The sequence below is a fragment of the Erpetoichthys calabaricus genome, chromosome 3 (assembly GCF_900747795.2).
Source record: "Erpetoichthys calabaricus chromosome 3, fErpCal1.3, whole genome shotgun sequence".
NCBI lineage: Eukaryota > Metazoa > Chordata > Cladistia > Polypteriformes > Polypteridae > Erpetoichthys > Erpetoichthys calabaricus.
The window spans coordinates 296042962-296059852 of record NC_041396.2 but is presented as its reverse complement, the minus strand read 5'-3'; the positions used below and the strand labels follow the sequence as shown (position 1 = coordinate 296059852).

At 41.8% G+C, this 16891-nt stretch overlaps 1 protein-coding gene across 6 annotated transcripts in view; it reads left to right on the top strand.

Annotated features, from left to right (window-relative positions):
- lima1a (LIM domain and actin binding 1a) overlaps positions 1–16891 on the top strand; it is a 131718-nt gene that overhangs the window by 50388 nt on the left and 64439 nt on the right. For 2 of the 6 annotated variants that reach the window (XM_028798549.2, XM_028798550.2), the window contains exon 1: positions 15943–16161. The exons of 2 other annotated variants lie outside the window; for them this stretch is intronic. The gene's annotated coding sequence lies outside the window, so the exon portion shown is untranslated. Of the gene's footprint in view, positions 1–15889; positions 16162–16891 lie in introns of those variants that run through there. 2 more of the 6 variants (XM_028798551.2, XM_051925055.1) reach the window with 2 other exon arrangements.

Here is a 16891-nt window from a genome sequence, read left to right as displayed (position 1 = left end):
TTAAAAACTTAAAACACCCTTTATGGTGAGTTTCGCCATTGTGAAAGCCAATGCAAAACTGTAAGGAAACTCCGCTATTTTCACTCATCAGTAGCAGTTACATTGTAAATGAGTTTAGGAAATCAATGGATGGATATCAGACATAACCAACAGAGCGAGATTCGGGTCACCAGACAAGGACTCTTCAACTACTTGTTAGCACAAATATCTAATCAGCCAATCACAAAGGAGCAACTCAATACATTTTGGCCTGTAGACATTGTCAAGACGACCTGCTGAAGTTCAAACTGAGCATCAGAATTGGGAAGAAAGGGGATTGAAGTGACTTTGAACATGGCATAGTGGTTGGTGCCAGACAGGCTGTTCTGAGTATTTCAGAATCTGCTGGACTACTGGGATTTTCACGGCCAATCATCTCTAGGGTTTACAGAGAGTGGTCTGAAAAAGGGAAAATATCAGTGAGTGGAAGTTCTCTGGGCAAAAATACTTTGTTGGTGTCAGAGGTCAGAGGAGAATGGCCAGACTGGTTCAAGATGATAGAAAGGCAACAGTAACTCAAATAAGCACTCATTACAACCGAAGTGTGCAGAAGAGCATCTCTGAACTCGCAACACGTCGAACCCTGAAGCAGGTGGGATACAGCAGGAGGATACCACATTGGGTGACACTCTTGTCTGCTAAGAACAGGCAACTGAGGGTACAATTCACATGGGCTCACCAAAATTGGACAACAGAAATTTGGAAGAACATTGCCTGATCTGACGAGTCTTGATTTCTCCTGCGACATTCAGATGGTAGGGTCAGAGTTTGGTGTCAAAAACATGAAAGCTTGGATCCATCCTGCCTTGTATCAGTGGTCCAGGCTTGTACTGGTGGTGTAATGGTTTGGGGGATATTATTTGGCACACTTTGGGCCCCTTACTACCAAATGAGCATCATTTAAATACCACAGCCTACCTGAGTATTGTTGCTGACCATGTCCATCCCTTTATGACCGCCATCTTCTGATGACCACTTCCAGCAGGATAAGTCGCCATGTTATAAAGCTCAGATCATCTCAAACTGGTTTCTTGAACATGACAATGAGTTCACTGGACTCAAATGGCCTCCACAGTCAGCAGATCTCAATCCCGTAGAGCACCTTTGGGATGTGGTAGAACAGAAAATTCACATCATGGATGTGCAGCTGATAAATCCGCAGCAACTGCATGATGCTGTCATGTTAATAGGGATCAAAATTCCTGAGGAATGTTTATAGCACCATGTTGAATCTACGCCACCAAGAATTACGACAGCTATGTAGGCAAAAGGGGGTCTAACCCGGTACTAGCAAGGTGTACCTAATAAAGTGGCCGATGAGTTTATGTTTTACCTTTTTAATTTTTTTTCCCCAATTAAACTGTTAAACTCATATAGAAAAATGTATTGTTAATGCTGGATTTCATTTGAAAAACATTATTTTATTAACGTTAAGACAGGGGGAATAAGCTGCAATGAATAATGAATTTTTAACTACTTTAGTCCTTAACTGCCACCCTGAGTCAAATGACAAAGTTAAGTGACCTTTCATATTATGCTTTCAAAAAATCATGATATCCTCACATTGCACCCCAAAAAATTCTTTTTTTCAGCTTTACTAAAGCTTAAACTAAGACATTTTCACAGGCATTGATACATTTCGAAAATCTATTTCTGTTTTGAATGACAATAGTTGTTTGAGATTCCAGGCCGAAGTTCTGTCTGTGTGGAGTTTGCATGTTCTCCTCATGTCCACATGGGTTTCTTCTCACAGTCCAATAACATGCAGGGTAGGTAGATTAGCAGTGCTGAACTGGCCCTATTGTGTGTGTGTGTGTGTGTGTGTGTGTGTGTGTGTGTGTGTGTAGCCTCAGATGAGATGACATTCTGTCCAGGCATTGTTTTTTCCTTGCACCCTATGATTTCTAGGATAGGCACCAGCTGCTCCATGACCCTGCTCTGAATAAGCAGGTTTGGAATATGGATAAACAGAGTATTGTTTTAACAATTTGTTAATCACACACTTTTCTCTTTTAGTGGTATTCAGGTGAGAAAATATGCTTGAAAGAAAACAAAAACATTTACTTTTTTATTATATGGCCTTTGCTACTTACTGCTTTATTTCTTTCTTACTGCTGTTGTCATTATGATAGTAATCCTCTTCTTGGGCCCTAGTCCAGTACCGATTTTGTAATTTGGGACCTTTAGATTAAAACGTTTAAGAAGCCCTGAATTAAACTATGATGACTGCATGCAATCCTTTTACTTTTGTCATATGCCGCACAATAAAAGCTCAGCGTGCGTCTCCCACTAGCACCCCCTTGTGAGAATACTGCATGTTTGCAGTGTGCCCTGCCAGCTGAGGTCTGACGTGTTTGTTGTGATGTGATCCATCGATGACTGGCCTGTCTGTCTGTAGGGCTGATTCACCACTCATGATATGGCCTGTGAGTCAAGCTCTTTCTTCATCAGTCTCTGTGCCAGCACTTACTCAGATTTGTTGGATTCTAAATCCTGGGCCTCGCCCCTATCATAAAAACACAGAAACATTAAAAAAAAAAAAAAAAAAAAGTAAAAACAGGATTCTGACTTTACATCTGCCAGAGCTGAGATATGTCATTTAGTTTTAAGCAGCTATAGATTTCTTTATATTTACTTTTATATAATACACTTGCCGATAGTAATGATCAGATGGCTGTATATAATATTTGTAAATGTATTAAAAAATTTATATTGTGCAATATATATGTATGATGACTGATGATCATTGTATACAGTGCATTCAGAAAGTCTTCAGACCCCTTCACTTTTGGACAGTTTGTTTTGTTGCAGCCTTGTACTAAAATAATTTAAATTCATTTATTCCCCCTCATCAAGCATCAGTCCATACCCTAGAATGATAAAGTGAAAACAGACGTTTACAGGTTTAAGCAAATTTACAATGAAAAACTTGACATATCCCATTGACACAAGTATTCAGATTTTCTGCCATTCCTCTCTGCAGATCCTCTCAAGCTGGATGGAGACCATCGATGGTCAACTATTTCCAGGTCTTTCCAGAGATACTCCCAAGATATACTGTACATCCAGATGCCGTGCAACAATCTGCCTTTAACACTGGCTCCATTATTTCTCACAGAAATTCTATTGCGATGTTCGATTGACTTTGGCTGGGCCACTCAAGGATATTCACAGAGTTCCTAAGACACTCCTGTGTTGTCTTTGCTTTGTCCTGTTGGAAGGTGAACCTTCGGGCCAATCTTTTTTTCTGTGTTCTTTATTTTGCCTTATACAAATTCTTGCATTAGGAACTTGTTAGTTTCAGCATACCCCTTGGGGTCAGAGTGCAGGGCCATTGTACAGCGCCCCTGGAGCAAGTGCAGGTTAAGGGCCTTGCTCAAGTGCCCAGCAGAGTAGGATCCCTTTTGGCAGTAATGGGGATTCGAACCTTCCGGATATCAGCGCAGATTCTTAGCCTTGGAGCCACCACTCCACCCAATCTAAGGTCCAGAGTGCTCTAAGCAGTTTGCCATTAAGGATATCTCTGTATTAACCCTCGTCCCCGACTAGTCTCCCAGTCCCTGATGTGGTCACTTCCATGCTTCACTATTGGTTAAGCATTGCTTGGTTTCCTCCAGATATGACACTTCGAATTGGGGCCAAACAGTTCAATGTTGCCTTCATCAGAACCAAGAATCTTTTTTCTCATAGCCTGAGAGTCCTTTACATGCCTCTTTGGCACCTCCAAGTGGGAGGCTTCCTTCTGCCCACTCTGCCATAATGCCCAAATCGGTGGAGTGTTGCAATGATGGTTGCCCTTCTGGAATGATCTCTAGTCTCTACACAGGCTGTCTGGAGTTCAGCCAGAGTGACCATCAGATTTTTCGTCACCTCTCTTATTAAGGCCCTTCTCCCATGACTACTCAGTTTGGCCGTGTGGCCAGCTCTAGCAAAACTCATGGCTGTTCCAGATTTCTTCCATTTTAAGAATTTTGGAAGCCACTTTGCTCTTGGGGACCTTCAATGCTGCAGATTTTATGTGTATCCTTCCCCAGATGTCTGCCTTGATGCAATCAAATCTCTTGAGCTCTGCTAGCAATTCCTTCAAACTGGAGGCTTCGTTGTGGTCAGCTGGTGGAACTTCTCTAGACGAATGTGTAACCTTCCTAATCAGTCCAATCAACTGAACTGTCCAGAAGGTGGGTCCAAACAAAGTGTAGAAACATCTGTGATGATCAGCAAAATAAGGTTTCAAGTCTCATAAGCAGGGTGTCTCAAATGCATCAATGTGATATTTCACTTTTTGATTTGTAATAAGGGCGCTCCGGTTTCCTCCCACAGTCCAAAGACATGCAGGTTAGGTGGATTGGCGATTCTAAATTGGCCCTAGTGTGTGCTTGGTGTGTGGGTGTGTTTGTGTGTGTCCTGCGGTGGGTTGGCACCCTGCCCAGGATTGGTTCCCTGCCTTGTGCCCTGTGTTGGTGGGATTGGCTCCAGCAGACCCCCGTGACCCTGTGTTCGGATTCAGCGGGTTGGAAAATGGATGGATGGATGTTACTTGAGGAGGGGAAAAATGAATTTAACTGTTTTTAGCATATGGCAGTAACACAGCAATATTTGAAAAAAGTGCAGGGTGGTATAACTTTCTGAGTGCATTTTTCACATAATTTCCAGACTATCCTGTAATTCATATATTTTTGTTGTTTCTTCAGGTCATTCATCTGTTTCCATATGTACATATTCAGTTCATACTCATAAGGAGCCATGTCTGTCCTGGCAATGCTGGGTATAAATGGGGTCCAACCCTAGCTGGGACACAGTCTATTGCAGGGCACATCCATACGCATACCCTCACTCACATACACAGGGCCATGTCAGAATCACAAATTAAACCTGTAATGGTGGGCCTGATTTGTGTTGTCATTGTTAAAGCTTTAGACTTCAAACCCCAAGGTTGTGGGTTCAAATCCTGCTACTGACACTGTGTGACCACAAGCACGTCACTTGACCTGCCTGTGCTCCAATTGGAAAAAATAAAATAAATGTCACCAATTGTATCATAAATGTTGTAAGTCGCCTTGGATTAAGGCATCAGGCAAATATGTAAATGTAAATATACAAATTTCTACATGCTGTGACAGAAATATATGCAAATACCCGTAAATGAAAGTCTGCAAGGTGTACTTTAATCACATCTGAACTGTTTGATTTATAATTTAAAATAGGGCACAGAGGGGGAAATCAAGGAAAAATGTGTCTTTGACCCAAACATTATGGAGGGCACTATATAGACCATGGCTGTCCAACTCTTGTCCTGGTGGGCCGCAGTGGCTGCAGGTTTTCATTCTAACCATCTTCTTAATTAATGAGCCGTTTTTGCTGCTGATTTACTTGTTTTGCCTTCATTTTAATTGACGTGACTCAGACCCCTTAATTGTTTCTTTTTCGTTAATGAGCAGCCAAACAATAATGAGACACAAAACAAGAGTAACTCACCTGAAAATAAAGAACGGTGAAGGTCTCGGTCATGTTGGTCTGCTCAGGTCACCAAAACATCTTGATGGTGGTCTTAGATAAAAAAAGAAAATCAACAGTCTACTGTGGCAGAACGAGAGCAGCAACAAGTCAAGATATTCAGTAACGGCTTTAATTAACAGCAAGAAGTGGCCTCTAATTAAGAAACTGGTTGGAGTGAAATTGGCTGAAGTTTGAAGCCCCAATTTAGGTGGACATCTGTTGGTTTGTTTCACATCTCATTTCTGTTTGGCTGCCATTTAATGAAGAAACAAATCAATTCATAGGACTGAATCCTTAAAAGCGGGGCTATTATAATGAAAGTAAAAGGAGTTAATTAGCCATAAAAACTGGTCGCTGATTAGGAAAAGGGTTAGAATATAAACCTACAGCCACTGTGGCCCACCAGGACTAGAGTTGGACACCCCTGGTATAGACCCTGGGAAAGGCACCATTTAAATAAAATGTATTATTATTATTAATATTTTCATCCTCACCTATGGCCACAAGCCTGAGAGTGTGGACGGCACTGTAAATGGGCCCAACTGAAGAGTCACTAATTAATGTTAGCTATATGACAAAGGTGATCCGCATCAGTCCTGGTGGGGCACAGTAGCTGCAGGTTTTTGTTCCAACCCTGTTGCTTAATTAGAAAACAATCCTTGCCAAAATCAGTTCATACTTAATGTCATGACTTGTTAGTGTTTTAAATCTTTAACCGTTTCCAAGGGTATCATCCAAATGATTTGAAGCCTCAAATGAATGAACAATTTTCGGTCCTTCACTTTGTTTCTCTTCTGTTTCCTCCTATTAAACCAACCAGTGCACAATGGGCACACACAGATGTAGATGGAAACAAGCTTGATGGAGGACTGCTACTTCCTTTATCATTTACATCCTATTGCTGATAAGGAGCCATTAGAGACAGTGAATGCAGCTGTTTAAGACTAAAATAAGTCATTAAGGGTTCAAAATCTTAACAAGCGAGACCACTAAAATAAAGCAGGAAGTGCTTCAACAGCAATAAATGACTTGTCATGAAGCAACTGTGTTGAACAAAAGCCTGCAGCCACTGTAGCCAATGTTGCTCACCCCCAATTTAAAGAGTCCGAGTCTTAAAATAGCAAATCAATGAAGTGAAATTTATTACCAGCAAAAACTGGTCATTAGCTAAGAAACTGGTTAAACTGAAAACCTGCAGCCACTGTGGCCCTCTAGGATCAGAGTTGGGCAACCCTGCTGTAGGATGTGGGAGTAAAATGACTACAAGTACTGCCAAGTCAATGGAGCCTGTTGTCAGCAAGCTTGTGATTTGATATAGTGCCTTTCACAATGAAAAGTATCTCACGATGCTGTTTAGGTGACGTTCCACTTATTTCTGTTGTTACTATCTACAATGTGAATGTGTACAACTCAAGTGACTCCCTTATGATCCACAACAATGATTAAGCTTGTGATTTGATTTAGTGCCTTTAATAACGGACCCCATCACCAGATACTTCATGAGCAGCAAGAATGTGAATGCTGGTGGGTAATGACAGCCATAAAAATTGCAAGGACTGAACCAGCAACTGCACCGTTCATAATGAACGCCATCCCAAGGTTTCCTAATAGGTGCTTCACAATTCGTTCTCTGTTTCTACAATATGAGTAATGGCAGATTAAGTGAACTGCTTGTGTACAGACACATGAGTCAGTGGAGGAAACTGAACTGGTATCAGCTCATTAGCAATTATGGAGGACTCTAAAGGCATGTCTGTACTCCAGCACTAAACAGCTGCAGACGCGGTTGCCGACAAAGGATGTTCTCCCTATTTTGCACTGATGCAGAATTGTTCAAAGCACGCACACTGGCCTTCTCTTCAGAAGCGTCCATGTTTTGTTACTGAAATGCACACGACCATACAGACACTAAACACTGGGAGGCACACAGTCATGGAAGTGCATGTCCATGCATCATGACTGCTGACAAATTTTACGTCACACTGACCATCATGGCTATGCAGATGTACAAAGTGTAAACAGGCCTCTAGGCTGAGAAATCCTTGCACAAACTGCTCTGTAGAAGGCTGCTGTTCCAGTTAGACTGGGGAATGCAGAAGTGCATAAAAAAATTAATGGTCTCCATTTTGTTGAAAGTGTTAGGTGTGTGTCCTATAATCGTACACTTACAGTAGGTGTTTGCTGGTCTTGTGCAGTATGGGAATAGTGTTATATAATAAAGATTAATATTTTTTAGGATTGTCTAAGTCTGATGTCAGTATTGCAAAGCAGGTGCTCAGTTACTCAGATAAAGCTTTGATTTAGCAGACATTCTGACCCTTCTTTTGGTTTATCTCTCTGTCCAGATGCTCAGGATAGTGTGTGTGTGTTACATCACCAATGATGTTATTTGTTTGGGGTTTTCCTTGAGTATTGTGTCTGGTTTATTGTACTTTATTCTATTTAATGCTTTGTATATTCTGTGTTTATGCATTCTAAGTGCTGATATTATTTGTATCCAATGTTATACAGTGTGCCCTCCATGATGTGTGGGACTTTCATTTAAGGGTATTTCCATACAATTCTGTCACACCATACAGAAGTGACAATGCTTTTTCTATATGGTTCCCCTATTTCAAGGCACCATAATATTTGGACACAGCAATGGCAGGTCTAGTAAAGCTGTTATATTTAGGACTTTGTCGTATATCCTATGTATACAATGAGTGTTTGAAGTCTGCGATTCACAGACATCACCTGTTGCTAAGGATTTCTCAGGTGATGCTCAGCCAAGCCTCTTCAGCCCCTGCTTGTTTCCAGGGCTTGTCCACCTTAAGTTTCCTCTTCAGTATATGGAAGGCCTGCTCAGTTGGATTGGAATTGGGTGACTGGCTTGGATAAACTCCTGTGTTGCCTCAGCAGTATGTTTGGATCATTACCTTGTTGGAGGATGAAGTGCCATCCAGTGAGTTTGAATGCATTTGCTGGAACTCGAGCAAATCAGATGTTTCTGTACATCTCAGAATTCATTGTGCTGCTGCTGTCAGCAGTTCCATCATCACTGAAGAGAAGTGTGGCAGCCACACATGCCCAAGACATAACATCCCCAGCACCATGTTTAACAGATGAGGTGGTCTGATTTGGATCTCTAGCAGTTCCTTTTCATTGTTATACTTTGCTCTGTCCATCACTCTGATCAAGTTCATCTTTGTCTCGTCTACTCATAAGACCTTTTCCCAGAATTCTGTAGGCTCTTTTAACTCCTTTTTCTCAAACTGTAATCTGACCATCCTGTTTTGGTGGTTTGCATCTTGCAGTGTGGCCTCCTCTATGTTTCTACTCATGAAGTCTTCTGTTGATGGTCGTCTCTGACTCTCACATATCTGCCCCCTGAAGACTGTGTATGATCTGTCAGACAGGTGTTTGGGGGCTTTATCTTTACCATAGTGAGAATTCTTCTGTCCTCAGCAGTGGAGGTCTTGCTTGGCCTAGCGGTCCCTTTGTGATTACTGAATAATAATAATTCTTTGCATTTATATAGCGCTTTTCTCACTACTCAAAGCGCTCAGCAATTGCAGGTTAAGGACCTTGCTTATGGGCCCAACAAAGCAGAGTCCCTTTTTGGCATTTTCGGGATTCGAACCGGCGACCTTCCGATTGCCAGTGCAGATCCCTAGCCTTAGAGCCACCACTCCGCCCCACCAGTGTGTTCTTTCTTCTTCATGATATTCAAGACAGTTGATTTCGGTCATCCTAAGGTTTTCAGCCTCATAATGGCTTCTTTGACTTTCATTGGCACAGCTCTTGTCCTCATGTTGAACATTGGCAACTCCAGACTCCAAAGGGTAGAGGCAAACTGAGGTAACTTATGAAGCCATGAAACAAACCTGAGAGATCACACACACCTGTGACACCAATTGTCACAAACATTATGGTGCCCTAAGATGGGGGGGATAATGTAGAAAAGTGTTATGTGACCAAAATGTCTGCAAATCCCCATAAACAAAAGTCTGCCATGTCTACTTTGATCACACACAAGGACTGAATTGTTTGATTATTAATTCTAAACTGTGGAGCAGAGGGGTAAATCAAGGAAAAATATGTCTTTGTCCCAAACGTTATGGAGGGCACTATATATACCCTGCTTTCTTCCTGAGACTCAGTGAAGCTCCTTGAGCATGGGACAGGCATGATATAAATAAAATGTAGTATTATTATTTTCATCCTCACTTATGGCTACAATCCTGAGAGTGTGACAAAAAAAAAGAATGAGGTTTTAGTTCTAACTGGCCAAAATGAATTTCCTATTCAAAGCTGATGGGCTCATTCTCCATAATAGGATGAGGGGCTGCTCAGTACATTGTAGAAGACATTGCATTTATATAGCACTTTACATAGAGAAGGGGGAGGCCACCAATGTGCAGCGTCAACCAGGATGATGCGACGGCAGCCATTTTATGCCAGTATGCTCACCACGCATTAGTTATTAGGTGATGAAGTGGTGAGAGAAACAATTCTCCAATTAGAGACCGGGGGGTTAGGGGTTGATTAGGATATATGACCAGGCCGTGATTGGCAGTTAGCCAGGACATCAGGAAACACCCTACTCTGTGTTCTTGATACACGACATTGAAGTAGTGCGTGCTGCCTCTCTGGACTGAGAAGTGCCCAGGTAAGATGGTTTGGGCATCTAGTTAAGGTGCCATGTAAGTGCAGTGGAAGACTTAGAAAATGCTGGAGGGTTTCTGTCTCTTTGCTTGCCTGGGAGGGTCCAGGAGTTTCTTATTAACATCTGGAAACAGTTTCTACAGATTAGAGGGATTGGGGGGGGTCCAATGACCCTCACCTCAAGATGTGAATGATTCACTTGGTATCTAAGAGAGCTGATGCAGCTGAGACACAAAGGAAAAGTGATGATCCTGATGCCATGGACAACTATGACTCAGAAGACCGATACTAGTGAAATTAGAAAATGAGGTGAGAAGGTCACCCTACCATTATCTTAGCCTGTCAACAATGGCATGCTGTCTGTGCTTTTCTTCTGCTACTATTAGTCTGACAGCCTCTTCACCTTCAGATATGTAAGGTAGCCTTACAGGGGGTTATGATAAAAAATGTAATAGAGATTTATTTTTGGGTTGTCTTTATTTTTAAAAACTACAATCCCTAAACCTCTCCTAACTATTTACTGTTCTGGTAGCATGCATGGAGAGGAGTTTACCTGAAGTTTCCTGGCAGGCCTGACCAGCAGTTTATGATAAGTTTGTTGTACTGCGTCTATGTCATTGCATACCTGGCAGGTGACTCATTGGAGACAAGGGGGGGGGGGGTTAGGGGGGATTAGCTCATATTGGATGGGTGTGACTTTCTTTCCATTTTAACTGATCTGCCAGAGAAGTTGTATAATCGGCATCTGCTGGGTTTGCAGTTTATCAGGACACCCATACAGAGTAAGGGAGCTGGGTGGTCCCAACACAAGTCTGGAACTGGCGGGTGCCAGTAAAGCTTCTGGTTTATTCTCATAAACTATTATTTATTACTTATTAGTGTCCCATCCAGAGTAGTTTGCTGAGTTTGTTAAGACTTTGAGGTTGTGGGTTCAAAATCCCACTACTGATATTATGTGACCCTGAGTAAGTCACTTCACCCGTCCGTGCACCAATTAGAAAACCAAAAGAAATGTAATCAATTATTTCTCAAATGTTGTAAGTCTCTTGGATAAAGGTATCAACTAAATGAAATAAGTATTAACAGTAATCTAACTGGACCAAAATACTGTACATATAGAAAATGTAGGTAGAGTTTTTGTCATGAAAATGAAACCCCTTTAAACTGAACTGAACTCTCTGGAGCAGCTTCAGTTTTAGAGACCGGCCTCCGGGGGGGTGGGGTGGGGGGGGGGGGTTGGGTTTCTGCTAAACAATTGTGCTTTGTCTTTGTGTGCTTTGAGGTAAAGTTTGCATGGATTGGATGCACCTGTGGCCTTTAATCTAGAAAGCGAAGCAGAAAACTGAAACAAAACCATTGCATACAAGCTTTTGTTTTGAAATGACAGTGAGCACAACATCAAATGGTTTCTGATTTTAACTTGGAATCTCCCATTAAGTCAAAATGTTTTTCACCTTTTTTTTTATCTTTGATATTTTGTGATAAACACTAGCTCAAAAAAATATAAATGGGATTTCAATTTTCAACCACATATAGCTCCTTGATCAATAAGGCCCCAAGCTGTGTGTTCATGCCCTCTAGATATTGTGCTGATGCCTGGCATTTGCCCATGTTAAAGCCTGCCCGTCAAGTTAATTTCACTCAGGTATGTTACTTTAGAGCATGTGCGCTGTTAAAAGACTAATCAAAATGCAAAGTAAACATGTGCCTATGTGATGTGGGCACCAGCATCCTGCTGCATACCAGACATTAATGACAAAGACTGCCAAGTTGGCTTATTATTTTTGAATCTGCACCCTTGTGTACTTGTATTTATATACAGTTGATACTGATATGTGTAGATGGAAATGATCCTTTGTTAAAAAACATTAATATATTTATTCCAGACATTCATGCAACTATTGTTTGTATATAAATTTGTGCATGTGTTGAGATGGTAGAGATGGAGACATCACATAGAATGAACAGTTAAGCCCCTTCATGAACAAGCAACTGCATAACCCTAGCAGGCTTAAGAAATGTCCTCACTGTTAGGACCCAGAGAGAGCACCTCCAAAACAACAAATATACCTATTTAGACATCAAGACATATTGTGACTCACTTTGCATTGTGCACATATCACTATCACGCTTACAGTCCTTCGGCCATCTGATGCATGGCTGACTCTTTATAATCTGCTTTCCAGCACATGGCTTCTCGTGGTTTCCAACTCCTGGCTCCTCCCCAACTTCTCTGCAGCTCCTATTCGCTCCACTGCTTATCTTCAATCTGCCCAACAGTGGGGTCCTTCTTAGGAAGTTTCTCATCATTGATTCAAATTGCCTGTTTGTTTACAGTTTTATATACCAAGTCAGCTCTTATATTCACTCTGCTCCCAACTCCCTGGACTGAGGGCCAGAGACACACTTAAGGACTGCCCAGGAGTTCTTCTGGCATCGCACTACCATCTCTGAGAAGTATACTTTAAGGTCTGCTGTATGCCCAGAAAATTACTGAGAAGGAATAATAGGAGCTCTCTTCTGCCCAAAATAACCCGTTATCCTTCTAGCAGGTCATTACCATGCTCACAGTCCTTTGTCCACCCGATGTGTGACTGACTCCTTATAATCGTTTTTCCAGCACATGGCTTCTCATTGCTCCTGACTCATTATACAAACTACTGAGTACAATTTGGAGTTGCTTCAATGAAATTATGGCAAAATGGACTAGCCTGCTGCATCATTTTTTCCCTTTGATTTCTGGGGTGTCTTTGAATTCAGCCCTCTGTAGGTTGATCATTTTCATTTCCATCAAACGATGTGGCTGCCATACTTTCGTTCCTAACAATTACCCAGTCCATATCAGTTGAGATAGCCAGCATGATTTTTTTCCCATTGAGATCTGATGTGTTTTCAAAGTGTTCCTTTAATTTATATATATATATATATATATATATATATTAGTGGTCAGTTGGGGAAAAAACACCGGGTCCAAAAGAAATGGGATGCCAACTACATTGTCTGGTTTTATTCAAAGGAAAAGGCTAAAAGCAAACTTACTGTACATTAGCAACAAGTAACTCTGCTGGATCACATTTATTACAGAACAAGATGTTTAGAATAGAAAGTGTCCCCACTGGGGAATTCCCTTTGAATGCAAATTAAAATAGTAAGTCCAAATGAAAAGACGAGGAAAGTATGATGGTTTGTTCCTCTCATATAGTAACAGTGTAACATTATTGTTACTATTTTATTTGCCCGATGCCTTATTCCAGAGTGACTTCCAACATTTGAGAGATAAAACTGGTTACATGTCTTTTGTTTTTCCAGACAGAGCACAGGCAGGTGAAGTGACTTGCTCAGGATCACACAGTGCCAGTAGTGGGATTATAGACCACAACCTCGGAGTTTGAAGTCCAAAGCCTTAACTACTAACCCCCATAACCCATTTAAACACCAATGTGTGCCTTATATCCTCACAGGTGGCGCAGTGGTAGTGCTGCTGCTTTGCAATAAGGAGACTTTGGAAGATTGTGGGTTCGCTTCCTGGTTCCTCCCTGTGTGGATAGCGCTTTGAGTACTGAGAAAGGCGCTATATAAATGTAATTTATTATTATTATTATTATGGCAACTACTGGTGAAATTAATAATTTTCTGTTGTTGCCTCTTTTTATCCTTCCCAGAGTGGAAGGGTAGGAGAGTTAGGAAGGAGAGGATGTGATGCCATGCTTTGTCAGGTAGGGCATCCTCTTGCTTAGGAACAGGAATGGAAACTGTTATTATAAACAGTGTAACCCCCTGTCCATCCCCCCGGTGTTATCTTAAATTACTTAATGTAGACACAAGCAGCACCTTGTTGGAACCAGCTCTGTCTTTGGGATGTGGGAAAATACTGAAATTCTGTGGAAAAATCTCGCACTAATCATGTAAACTCTACAGAGAAATTGTTCAGGCTTAGGATGTAACCCCAGTCTCTGGAAGCTACGAGACAGCAGTTCTACATGGATAGATGTGACAGATAGATAGATAGACAGACAAACACACACACATGCTATTAACCCTAAAGGGAATTGCAGAGTTACTAGCAGCAGACCAAAAAGGAACAAATATGCATCTAGCAAGAATGATCATAATCTTAAGTGTGCTTACAAAGCACAAAAATATAACAAGAATTGTCTATAAGTAAATGAACAAAGTGTATGTATTTACAAAGTGTAAAGTGATTAGAATTATTCATACTTATTGTACAATTCCACAGTACATAATGTCAGTCATTGGAACAGTATGTTGCATGTAATGTCATTTTCTGTTAAGATGTGTGGTACACTGGCTCAGTACCATTCAGCAAACAGAGAACAAGACCATCTTGGACCATCAAACAACCTCACATGGTGCTCCTTGAAATAATGCAATTGTCTCAGTCTGTTACTAAATGTGCTCCTCTGCTTAGCCAAAACTTCATACAGGGGTGAGTGTCATTCTCCGGGATAGCAAGCAGCTTCTTGAGTGATCTCTTATTCTAATACTTCTAACTCCCAAGATTGGATTGCTCTAATGTCATTTCCCCAGCACACTACCACATAGAAAAATTAACACTGGCCAATAAAGAATGATTAGAAAACATGTAAGAGTGACCTGCATACACTAAACAACATCAAACTCCTCAGGAAATAGAGGTGACTCTGACCCTTCTTGTATACAGATTATATGTTGGTACTCCACTCAAGCCTGCCATTCAGATGCACCCTTAGGTACTCCTTACCACTTTCATTGAGAACTGGAGGCAAAATAAGCTCGACCCATCTGAAGCCTTTGATTGTCTCCTTTCTCTTATTGATGTTAAGCTGCAGGTGATTCATTCTGCACCATTCAACAAGGTCCTTCACCAGTGTCCTGTATTCATTCTCCTGCCTGCCACTGATATCGCCAACTGTGTCTGTGTCATTATAAAAACTTCTGCAGATGACATGACTCAGAATTGTATCTGAAGTCTGAGGTGTACAGGATAAACAGGAAGGGAGCCAGCACTGTTCCCTGTGGGAGCCCTTGTGGTACTCATGACCATGCCTGACACACAGTCCTTCAGCAGCACAAACTGTGGTCTGTCTACCAGTAAAGTAACCCATTATCTAGGACATGGTGGTAAGATCAACCCTCATTGAAACTCACTGAGTTTCTCTCCCAGCTGTATGGTATTGAATGCACCAGAGAAATCAAAAAGCCATGCCCTCACCCTGCTGCCCTGTTATTCCCAGCAGGGACTAGACTCTGTTGAGCAGATAGATGACAGCATCACCTGCCATTATGCGGTCCTGTTAGGCAAACTACAGAGTGCTGTTCTGACAAGGGGTTGCATTACTGTGCTGCACTCTTTATGAATTTCCTGTTCGATCGGTATGCTTCTTTATAAAATGCAGTTTATTTTTATAAAGCACATTCCAATGTACCTATTACATCAAATGTACCTGGCCATCAAAACTTTGAAGTGAAACTTTTAACCTGATTACTGCCTTGAAGTCTCCAAATCTTCAAGTCTGTGCATTTTCTACTCAATTCCAGTATTATTAACTGACACCCGCCTACCATGCCCAGCAATAAAGAGGAAATGGTTATACTCTTGGAAAAAACGTCCGGACAAATATGTAAATATTATTCATCTCTCCGCCTCCTCTTCGTTGTGCTACTCCCACGTGACCACGCCCACTCTCCCCAAGCCCGAGAAGCAAACAGGTGTTTGGAATGGGCGTGGACCATGCATTGAGACCGCCCCTCTTCTTAGTGTACAGGGTGTCCGGACCAAGTTTTGTGATAGCAGTTGAAATAAAAAGCGGGTTAGCAACCGGTTGTCCAAGTTGAAGCTTATAAAAGTGCGGATGCTGTAATTTTACCAGTCAATTTATGCCAAGTACACTTTGCCGTTTCGAGGGCGAGTTTATACACTTCGAAAGAGCGACCGACGAACAAACACGCCAGCACTTTCAAGTTTCTCTTCACAAACAGGTAACAAGAGAGCCGAACCCCGAAGTGCGGGTAATGGGTCGCGCGCCAGGAGGAGGGCTACGCATCCGGCAAGCCGTGGTGTTTTCGAGCGGGACAGGTGACAGACCGGAAGTGCGCTGCCGCGGTCGAAGCCGGGCTCTTGAGCTGTGCTGGGACGTGCTTGTCGGGCGCTGGGAGAGCCTGCGATGAGGGAATGAGGACTTTGGCAGGAGACAAAAGACGCGCAGCTGTTTTTATTTATTTATTTTTTATAAATATTTGTATAAATTGACCTTCGTAGCATTGCGGGTGTTAAGGCCGGCGCGTTCTTACAGACCTATCTATCATGTAAGCTGATCGGTAGGATACGTTTACGCCAAACTTGTCACAGCATTTTCAGAGAGGAAAGAGAATTTAAATGTTGAAAATTTTGCGACACTCCCGCCGTGGTTCCTTAACTTGCCATTTATCATCACACCCAACAGGGTTTTAACACGAAGAAGTCCGCTTTTTGCTGTAGTTTGCACTTTTACTTAATGTGAATGTGTAGGTATGTGAATAATGTTTTAATCCTTGTGCTGGGCATTCCTGACATAAGGGCCCTTGTTAGTAAAATGAGACGCCAGGGTAACCTAAGCTAAGTTAGTTTTTGTATAGTTCTTTTCCTCCGCTCTTGTTTGTCCTTTGGTTGAAATGTGTATATTTTGCCATTGCAGTAATGTGGACGAAAAACGCTGTTTAAAGTAAAGAC